The following is a 9,639-nucleotide window of genomic DNA, read 5'->3' as shown; positions in this document are numbered from 1 at the left end:
AGTGTGTTGGCCCTCCACTACAAATGTTCAAACCAGAAGTTTATGTCAAGTCTTGGCTTCAAAGTCATAGCTTGGCTAATGATCTGAGAGCAAGAGCCCGGAAAGTTGTCATTAAAAAACATGATTATGAAACTCTTTGGAAGATCCTATGAGATACTACAGTATAGGGGAGAATTGGGTTGGTAGCCATTGAATAAAACTGTTTATTTGTATTTGTATATCATATTATATGTATTATTTTCAGATTTTGTAAATAGTATATTTGTTTAATCCATGTTCTTGCACTTGAATTAAAATGGACTTGACTAGAGAGGATTCATGTTCAATGTTTTGTGAGGTTTTGTTTCAACATTTAATGGATGAATTCCCAGTAGATTTATAGGTATTGTGAGTGTGAAGTTGAAGTTGCACTTGCACCCAGTGGGAAAATGTGTCCTCTGCATTTACCCTAACTATGTAGGAGCAGTGGTAGCCATGGGACCAACTCTAATTCTGAGGTGCCTTGGTCAAGATCAATGACAGGAGTATCTGACACGTAATATATCCATAGCATGCAAGTTGTTTTACAGTAATAGAATATAATAATTATCTTTGTGCTTAAACACTAATCAAAAGGGTACAACGTTGGTCTCCCACCAAATGCGCTGTCATCAGATCAAATTAAGGGCCCTTAAGGCAGTCAGCACCAAACATATATCCAGTCTACTCAACTACCCTGAATTGCAGGTTAGTTTTTGTTTTTAATCTCCGGGGGGGGGGGGGGGCATGCAGATCCACCATCCCCCCTGGCTTTTTTTTACAACTTGACCACTGTGTATAGGCTATTACCTTAAAACTTGTCAGGCACTAGGAAGGATCACTTGTTCTTCAGGGCAGGGAAGGCTACGCAGTACGCAGGCTAATGTCCCGCAGCGGCTGCCTCTCTGGTGGACTCCGGTACTGCACATTACTCCCAAGACATTTAAAAAAAAAAAATCCGGGGCTCTAGCCCAAGTAGCCACCCCCTAGCGCCGCCACTGGGCGGCTGGTGGAAATTATTTTAGGCGGGGCTATTGTAATGGTGAATAAACCACACGGGGAACATTTTGAGAAATTACCCCTTAAATTATGACTTCTGGTGATGTTAGAGATATGATAAGACTGATCAATACCTCCATAATCTTCAGTGTGGTTAGCTATGAATCTTCCAAAACTTCCAAATACCTTCTCCTGGACATAGTTTCTACAGTAAACTGTGCAAAAGTAGGCCCACACAAACTGCAGAACAACGGTTCTTTGGGAACACTCAAATGATTTAATTCCCATTTAAAATCAGGAGACTAAATATGAACATCGTATGCAGACAGACGTGGTTCTGAAACACAGAAATATTAGAAAACATACCATTAAGGCAACACATCTAGTTTGATGGATGCTGTCAAAACTCAACAATATACAATTGTGTGTGTGTGTGTGTGTGAGAGAGAGAGTCTGTGTGTGTGAGAGAGTCTCTGTGTGTGTGTGTGTGTGTGTGTGTGTGTGTGTGTGTGTGTGTGTGTGTGTGTGTGTGTGTGTGTGTGTGTGTGTGTGTGTGTGTGTGTGTGTGTGTGTGTGTGTGTGTGTGTGTGTGTGTGTGTGTGTGTGTGTGAGAGAGAGAGTGTGTGTGTGTGTGTGTGTGTGTGTGTGTGAGAGAGAGAGAGAGAGAGAGAGAGTGTGTGTGTGAGAGAGAGAGAGAGCGAGAGAGAGAGAGGGAGAGTGTGTGTGTCTGTGTGTGAGAGAGATGTATGTATAGATGCTAACAACAACAATACACGTAAGGTGTGCCCGTTCTCTGTCTCTCGCTCGCTCGCGCCACACATACACACACCCTCCTGGTCCTCCCGATGGCCAGTCGGTGCCTGCCGGTGAGCGTGGACAGAGGCGCGGAAGGTATTTTGAGTGGGGGTGCTGAGGTGCTGGACTCCAGTGAACACTATTACGGGCACTATAGAGCACGCACAAAAGCACTCCCCACACGCAAACACACAGTACACCCGCGACTGTCACAATGAAGGCTATTTTTTAAATATTGAAGTTAAAAGCATCAATCTGGTGCACTTTGAGAGCAACATTATGGATACATCTCTCAACACCCAGATGAAACACAACTGTAAGCAGATGTTGTTTTTCTTTATGGATATTTTACAAATCACTCCCCTTTTAAACTCTATTCTTGTTTTACTGCCATATAGTATTTCATAACTGTTTTTCATTTATTCTCTTATTTTTTTTATAACTATAATGATCATATGAAGGTGTGCCGCGGAAATAATCTTTTGAATAATTTGTGACCAAACCGTTTGAGACTCACTGAGATAACTTAGACTAAAGTTAATTATCTTCTAAACCCTCAGAGATTCCTTTAGCTCACCTGAGTCTCTCAGTCTGAGAGGAGAGGACTCCAGCTTGTTGTGGAACAAACAGCTCCTTGTGTCCGTTAGTCCAGCTAGCTAACCAGATGCCAACAACACGGTCCCTGCTGCTGGTAACACACACACACACACACACACACACACACACACACACACACACACACACACACACACACACACACACACACACACACACACACACACACACACACACACACACACACACACACACACACACACACACACACACACACACACACACACACACACACACACACACACACAGAAAGAGAGAGAGCCGAGCTTGAATGACACAAGCACACTTTTATTTCCATGCAACTCTCTGATTGGTCTGGTGTCTTGCCTCTGTTGCATTCACTGAACACGGGAAATTACAGTCCTGCTGTCCTCTCTAGTGTCATGATGAGGTTGACGTAAAGCATGGTTAATGTATTATATTATATTATATGAGGGAGAATTGTCCTGGGCTACAGAAAAAACATTCGGGCAGGCCAACATATTATTTTACCAACAATGTGGAATTTATTGGCTACATATTACACAGATTATGCACAGCGGGAGCAGCAATAACCGTCAAATAATACTTCCGACAGTGGAGCTCCGCACCCCCTGCCTGCCGCTAGGGGGTGCTGCAGCGCCCTCTAGCTTGTAGATGGTATTTTAAACTTGATGCGCTCTGAAAATACGAGATATAGAGAACCGCAGTGACGCGTCGTAAAACCCGGAAGTAAACTTCTTCCGGTTCCTTCGTCAAAAACCAATGCAAATTCTCCATAGGATTTTGGAAAATAGCTGGTTGACACACATTTAAGAGGGATCACGTTTTGTTCAGCCAGATAATCTCGACATGTCAACCCTACTTTTATAATTTTTGAATCATAAATCTAGTCGCCAAAAGCGAAATACTAACGTTATGCTATAAACGAACTACAAGCCAGTACAGCAGCAGGGTCGCACGACTTCAACGTCACGCCAACTTAAGATCGTTTCAACTGACTTGCACTAAAACTGCACTTTGAACACTTTAAATATATTAACATTTTAAACTGTATACCCCGGTTATCTATGCCCTTTTGGTTTAATGTATACCACGTTTATCTAGGCCCTTTTGATTTTGTTTTATGTATACATGTCACACTGTGGGAAACGATATTTTGATATTTCTGGATGTATAACACATGTAGAATTTTTGACAATAAAGCTGAATTTGACTTTTGCGTGCTTGCATATTTTAACAAAGCTTTTCATTTTAGCAACACTGAATTTAACTAGTAGTCATGGCTGTGTCAATTACCAGTCTGATATCATTTTACAAAGATGACAAGAAGAGTGTAGATAGAGGAGAGAACCACTACAAGTCAGGACACGTGACAGTGCAGCCTAGATGAAGGTGTGCTTACCGGTGTTGTCAGGGCTAGCATGAGGGACAAGGTTTATTTAAAATGGCATTTAGAATCAGTCATTAAAAAGAAAAGCTAATAAAATAAACATTAAAAGAAAAAATACATGGATAAAAGGTACAGTGCAGTCTAAGATATGAATAGTTCAATTAAGAGCAGCGACAAAAAGAAAAGTCTTCAGCCTGGATTTAAAAGTAGTAAGAGTTGCAGCGGACCTGCAGGTTTCTGGGAGTTTGTTCCAGATATTTGGAGCATAATAACTGAACGCTGCTTTACCATGTTTAGTTCTGACTCTGGGGACAGAAAGCTGACCAGTCCCTGAAGACCTGAGAGATCTGGATGGTTCATAATTTAGCAGGAGGTCAGAAATGCATTTTGGTCCTAAACCATTCAGTGCTTTATAAACAGCAGCAGTATTTTTGAAATCTATTATTTGACACACAGGAAGCCAGAGTAAAGACTTCAGAACTGGAGTGATGTGATCCACTTTCTTAGTGTTGGTAAGGACTCGAGCGGCGGTGTTCTGAATCAGCTGCAGCTTTCTAATATATTTTTTAGTGAGACCTGTGAAGACACCATTGCAGTAGTCCAGTCTACTGAAGATAAAAGCATGGACACGTTTTTCCAAATCCTGCTGTGACATTAGTCTTTTAATCCTAGATATGTTCTTTAGGTGATAGTAAGCTGATTTAGTCATTTTTTTGATGTGACTGTTGAAACCAAATAACTAATTTAACCCGCTGACAAGAGAGCCCACCTCCGAAGATCGTGACTGGCTGAGGGACAGACTCTGGGGCAGGTTTTCAGGAATTTCTTGGCTTCTCTCCCCCGAGCCAGAAGAGGAACACTACAGCTTGGAAACACTTACTGTTCCTGAAATTATCAAATATGTTGGGCATCAGGGACTTGAGGCAATTGTGGCAAGCATGGCATTGTCTGAAGAGCAACAGAGGGCAATTCAGGTGGCTACCACTGGTCAGCGAACCAACCCAAACTGGCATTTGTTCAGGAAAGGAAGGTTGACTGCCAGCAACTTTGAAGCTGTCCTGAGGTCAAAGCGTGTGACTGCTTCCTTTATTGCCAGGGTGCTAAGGCAACAACAGGCCCTTGATGGTGTTTTGTCTGTACTGTGGGGTACTATGAATGAATGTGAGGGCGTCAGGGCATTCACCACTGCAACCCAGATGCAGGTCCATGAGTCAGATTTGTGGCTCTCCCTATCAGGATTGTTGGGGGCATCTCCAGATGGTCTGGTAGGGTCTTCCGCTGTGCTGGAGGTAAAGTGTCCCTACGGAGCCAGGGAAATGACAATTAGTGAAGCATTGCAAATCAAGGGCTTCTTTGTCAGTAAGGAAGGAGAAACATTCAGCCTGCGTGAGGAACATCTTTACTGGCACCAAGTGCAAGGTCAGCTTCACTTCACTGCAAGGAAGAAGAAATAAAAAAATGGTGAATTGTTTTTAATTTACATTTACTCGCCTTTTTGTGGTCGTTAGAGTGTTAGGTTTCCTGTCAGCTCGTCTGTTGGGAAGATATAAAATATTAGGTTCATGGAAGTCACACCGTCACATAATACTGTAAGAGCATTAAGACATACAGTACATAGGCTAAAACAAAACATCTAAAGATATAACCTTGCACTTTGATAAGTCTCGTGAACATTTTCCCTATTTTGAAATTTTTATAGATGAAAATTGAACTAAAAAAATAAATGGTAGATTAATCCATATTGAAAATAGGTGTCAGCTGCTACACTAATTATAATTATAATAATTTCTTAATTAATTAAGATAAGATATTACTGTATTGATCCCAATTTGGGAAATGTTTGTGTTGCAGCAGCATAACAAGAAAAACAAAATATAAGTTATTATATATACAAAAGTATGTGAGGGATGGAATATTAAATTGAATATAAATGTAAAATGTACATGTGATTTTACTTCCAAGAGAAGCTATGGAGCAGAGAGTTCTCTGCCAGCCAGAGGTGATTTGTTATTAGTTCAATATGTCAAACTGATTTCCCTGACTACAATCTTTAGTTACATGGTGAAACGTTATGCTGCTTGTACTAATTAGACTTATCATATAAGCCACACAGGTTTTAATAGGATGCATTCATTATCTTTACTTATGTTGCGGTCTTTTCAGCAGCGCCATCTCTAAAACGGCGATACAGTCAATACCCATCATTTACATTTCACCGTGACATGGACAAAAATGTAACGCCACATTACCTCATGGCACGAATCCAGACTCTCCTTTGGAAAACATTGGCCGGGAAACGATAGAACAAGCACGTTTCATGCGAAGACCTGTGGCTGCAACCCGGAGCAAAGCAACAAACCGTTGCGTAGCTAACTAGTAGCGCTAGCTTTAGTTAACGTTAGCTAACGAAACGAACTGCCGAGTAAAATTGGAAAACACTGGTAATTAATTATTCTATAATTTGTAAAACTACTGTGTTAAAAACGACAATTTCAAAAATACAGATTCTAATGGTCAGATATAGATATACAGATACTAAAGATAGGCAGGTACTTGCTTTCAAGCAGAACACAGGGGAAAACAAACTTAGCGGGAGTGTTTACGTGTTCGGCGTAATGACGTACAACGGCCTAGACAATTTCTGTAGTCCTATTCAGCCACTCGGTAACAACCATCGTTTTTCGGACACGTAAACTCTTCAAAAATCCTCAGTGGGGTCACTGCTGATGTATTTAATGTCGTAGAACAAAATGTGATTTATCTCTTACATTTGTGTCAACCACAGACCTTATTTCGAGCTATTTTCCAAAACCCTATGGAAAAAATGCATTGCTTTTTGAGGAAGGAACCGGAAGTGCTAAAAATGCTCACTTACTTCCGGGTTTTACGACGCGTCACTGCGCTTCTCTATTAAGATTAAACAAACTTATTTTGGGAACACCCACATACCTATGGAGTTGGCCAGATGTGTGTAAATTACTGTTCATGGTCATTTGAAAACAAATGCCGTTGTTGGACACACACAAACACACCGAACATACACACACACAGCGGAGCTGAGCAGAGCACATACACACACACATCATGCACCTTTGCGAGTTCGAAATATATCTCAAATAATTTATGCACTGCCATTCCCCCACAAACATGACAGTCTGCGATTAAACGTTTGTCTCCTGTGTGCTCCACTTCCTATTGGCGCACCACCTGTAACTTTATCTGCGCACGAGAGGCTGAGACCTTATGCTAACCAATTTTGGTTTTATTTGTATGTGTTGGATGAAATAATATGACTGGTACCGGTCCGCGGACCGGGGGTTGGGAACCCCTGCTCTACGGCATACCATCCAACCTCCTCAATAAACTCCAACATATCCACAACTCTGCTGCCCGCCTCCTGACCCACACCCGCTCCCGAGACCACATCACTCCCGTCCTCCAGAACCTCCACTGGCTCCCCGTCCGTCAAAGAATCCACTTCAAAGCAGAGTCCTGCATCGGGTCGGGTACCCGCGGGTACCCGACGGGTGACCCGCAAAAAAGGTGATTCGCGGGTGGTATTTTTTCAAACACTTTTTTCCGGGTTCGGTTCTGGGTAAAACAAAGATGATGCGGGTCGGGTCGCGGGTGTTGCATAATAAATATATTTAAATAATAATAATTTAGTTTAAATCCTCAGACCTCTCCCCCGCGGGACTGTGCATAATCATAACCTCTGCAGCGCATCAATCTGCTTCTGAGCGCGCCACATTCTGAATGGCTGAGGTGAGGCTCTCTATAGCCGAGAATACAGCATTTTCCAACACTTCCTCAAGAGCGAAATCCAACGTCTGGGAGGCTGTTGGTGTCCTCCTAGATGGAGAGAATAACCAACATCCCACGCTTTTTGAGAGAAATATGCAACTGTGTGTGTTAATAATTGCACGTTTTCACTGCTCATATAGGCCTATGCGGGTTCGGGTCGGGTTGCGGATCCTGTGCCGACGGGTCGGGTCGGGTTGCGGAACTAATTGGTAATATGTGCGGGTAGCGGGGCGGGTTCGGTATTGCACGTCGCGGGTGCGGGGCGGGAGCGGGTCTTGAAAATCAGACCCGTGCAGGACTCTGCTTCAAAGTCCTCCTGATTACTCACAAAGCCCTCAACAATCAGGCACCCCCCTACCTTACAGACCTGCTGCACCACCACACCCCTTCCCGCTGCCTCCGCTCATCAGAAGCCAACCTCCTATCCATCCCCACCCGCACCAATAACCGGACCTGGGGGGACAGAGCCTTCTCCGTCGCTGCCCCCTGCCTCTGGAACTCACTCTCACAACCCATCAGAGACTGCACTGATCTCACCACCTTCAAAAAACTCACAAAAACTCACCTCTTCAATCTGGCTTTTGATTTGTGATTGTTTTTGTATTATTTGACTTTAACTATATATTTATTTGTTGTTCCTTTCTTTTCTTTTCTCTTCACTATATCTGGAAAGCGTCTTTGAGCACCTGTAAAAGCACTAACAAATTAAATCTATTATTATTAAAAGACCTTTAAAGTCTCATATATGAGCTATCATCCCTCTGTTTTTAGATAAGAATAAAACAAAAACTATCCAGTATCAAATACTTATTTCACTCCAGGGTGATAGCAGGACACCCCATCTAATCACTCAGAGAGAATCTGGACAATCTGATGCACAGTTTCAAAATAAAAGACCATTGAAGTCTCATATATGATCTATTGTCCGTCTGTTTGTATCCAACAGTTCAAATGTTTGAATTACATTGAACCAGAATTGTCCCCCTTTTTTCTTTAACAGTGAAGAAAATTGGATATGTTAATATATTGACCGCAAAACTCAAAATGTCCCCGGTTTTAATTTTGAAAATCTGGTCACCTTACCTTAACATGAAGTAACATCAAGTAACCCAACATGTTAAACAGTAGGAGTAGTAGAGTGCAGACGTCGATGTGTCCCATTATCATTCATATCACATCATAATGTATCATATTTCCTTATCTGAGTCAGCTGAGCCATATCTGGCCGTGCAACACTCACAGTGTCACATACTGTATGCAGAAGTATTATTTTAAGCAACACATTAAGTTGACGAAACACTCGAGTCAAATGTAATTAAAGTCAGATCGTGTCTTAGACGGGGCAGTGATATCATAAACCTGTTAATGTACACATTCAAAACACTTTTTCTTTTACCAGCTGTATTCCCCTTGCAGGTGCAGCTATGTGGCTTTGATCCTGGATAAAGTGTTTAAGTCATGGATGTTTAAAGTTTAACTTCTTCATATTTGACTAATATTATCATAGCCGTGGGAACATGTTTCAAATGGGGGGTGCTGTGGGGATGACACCAGGGCTGGTTCTGACCAATTTGCTGCCCTATAGGCAAGACTTTAGCTGGCAATGAAAAACCTCTACAAAAGACCAATACACTACAAAAAGAGAAACATATTGACATGGTGGACAGCTTATATAAAAGGCTTCAAATGTATTTAGTATTATAACATGTTTTAATTGGGGTGGTGGACTTCACATCCTCTACGGGGGTCCGGGGGTGTCCCCCCGAGAAGATTTTTTTTAACATTTTAAAGTAAAATGCTTCAATCTGTTGTACTTTGAGCGCCCAATTACTAGAGACTGATCTAGGGGGTACAACTCTAACACCCATATGAAAAAGATCGGGTTTGCATTTTATTCATCAAATATGTGAACACTTCCAATAACCTACCATAGCCAATAACAAATAAATATAACTTATTTTATTTGCGTTGTTCATTCATATCTTATTTTACCAACATTTATTTATTTATTTATGCATATTTTTAAATCTCTCCAG

The 9,639-nt window shown here is 41.8% G+C and overlaps 1 protein-coding gene across 2 annotated transcripts in view; it reads right to left on the bottom strand.

The window, feature by feature from the left end:
- The window catches only part of LOC307028259 (uncharacterized protein), a 54,947-nt gene that overhangs the window by 31,718 nt on the left and 13,590 nt on the right, over nt 1–9,639 (bottom strand). The window contains exon 1 of one of the 2 annotated variants that reach the window (XR_013804914.1): nt 2,390–2,408. The exons of the other annotated variant lie outside the window; for it this stretch is intronic. The gene's annotated coding sequence lies outside the window, so the exon portion shown is untranslated. Of the gene's footprint in view, nt 1–2,389; nt 2,409–9,639 lie in introns of those variants that run through there. 2 annotated transcript variants of the gene reach the window in all.

Source organism: Notothenia rossii (assembly GCF_949606895.1).
Source record: "Notothenia rossii genome assembly, chromosome: 2".
Classification (NCBI taxonomy): Eukaryota; Metazoa; Chordata; class Actinopteri; order Perciformes; family Nototheniidae; genus Notothenia; species Notothenia rossii.
Note: the sequence above shows the minus strand (reverse complement) of the source record. Positions and strands in the feature narration are given on the sequence as shown.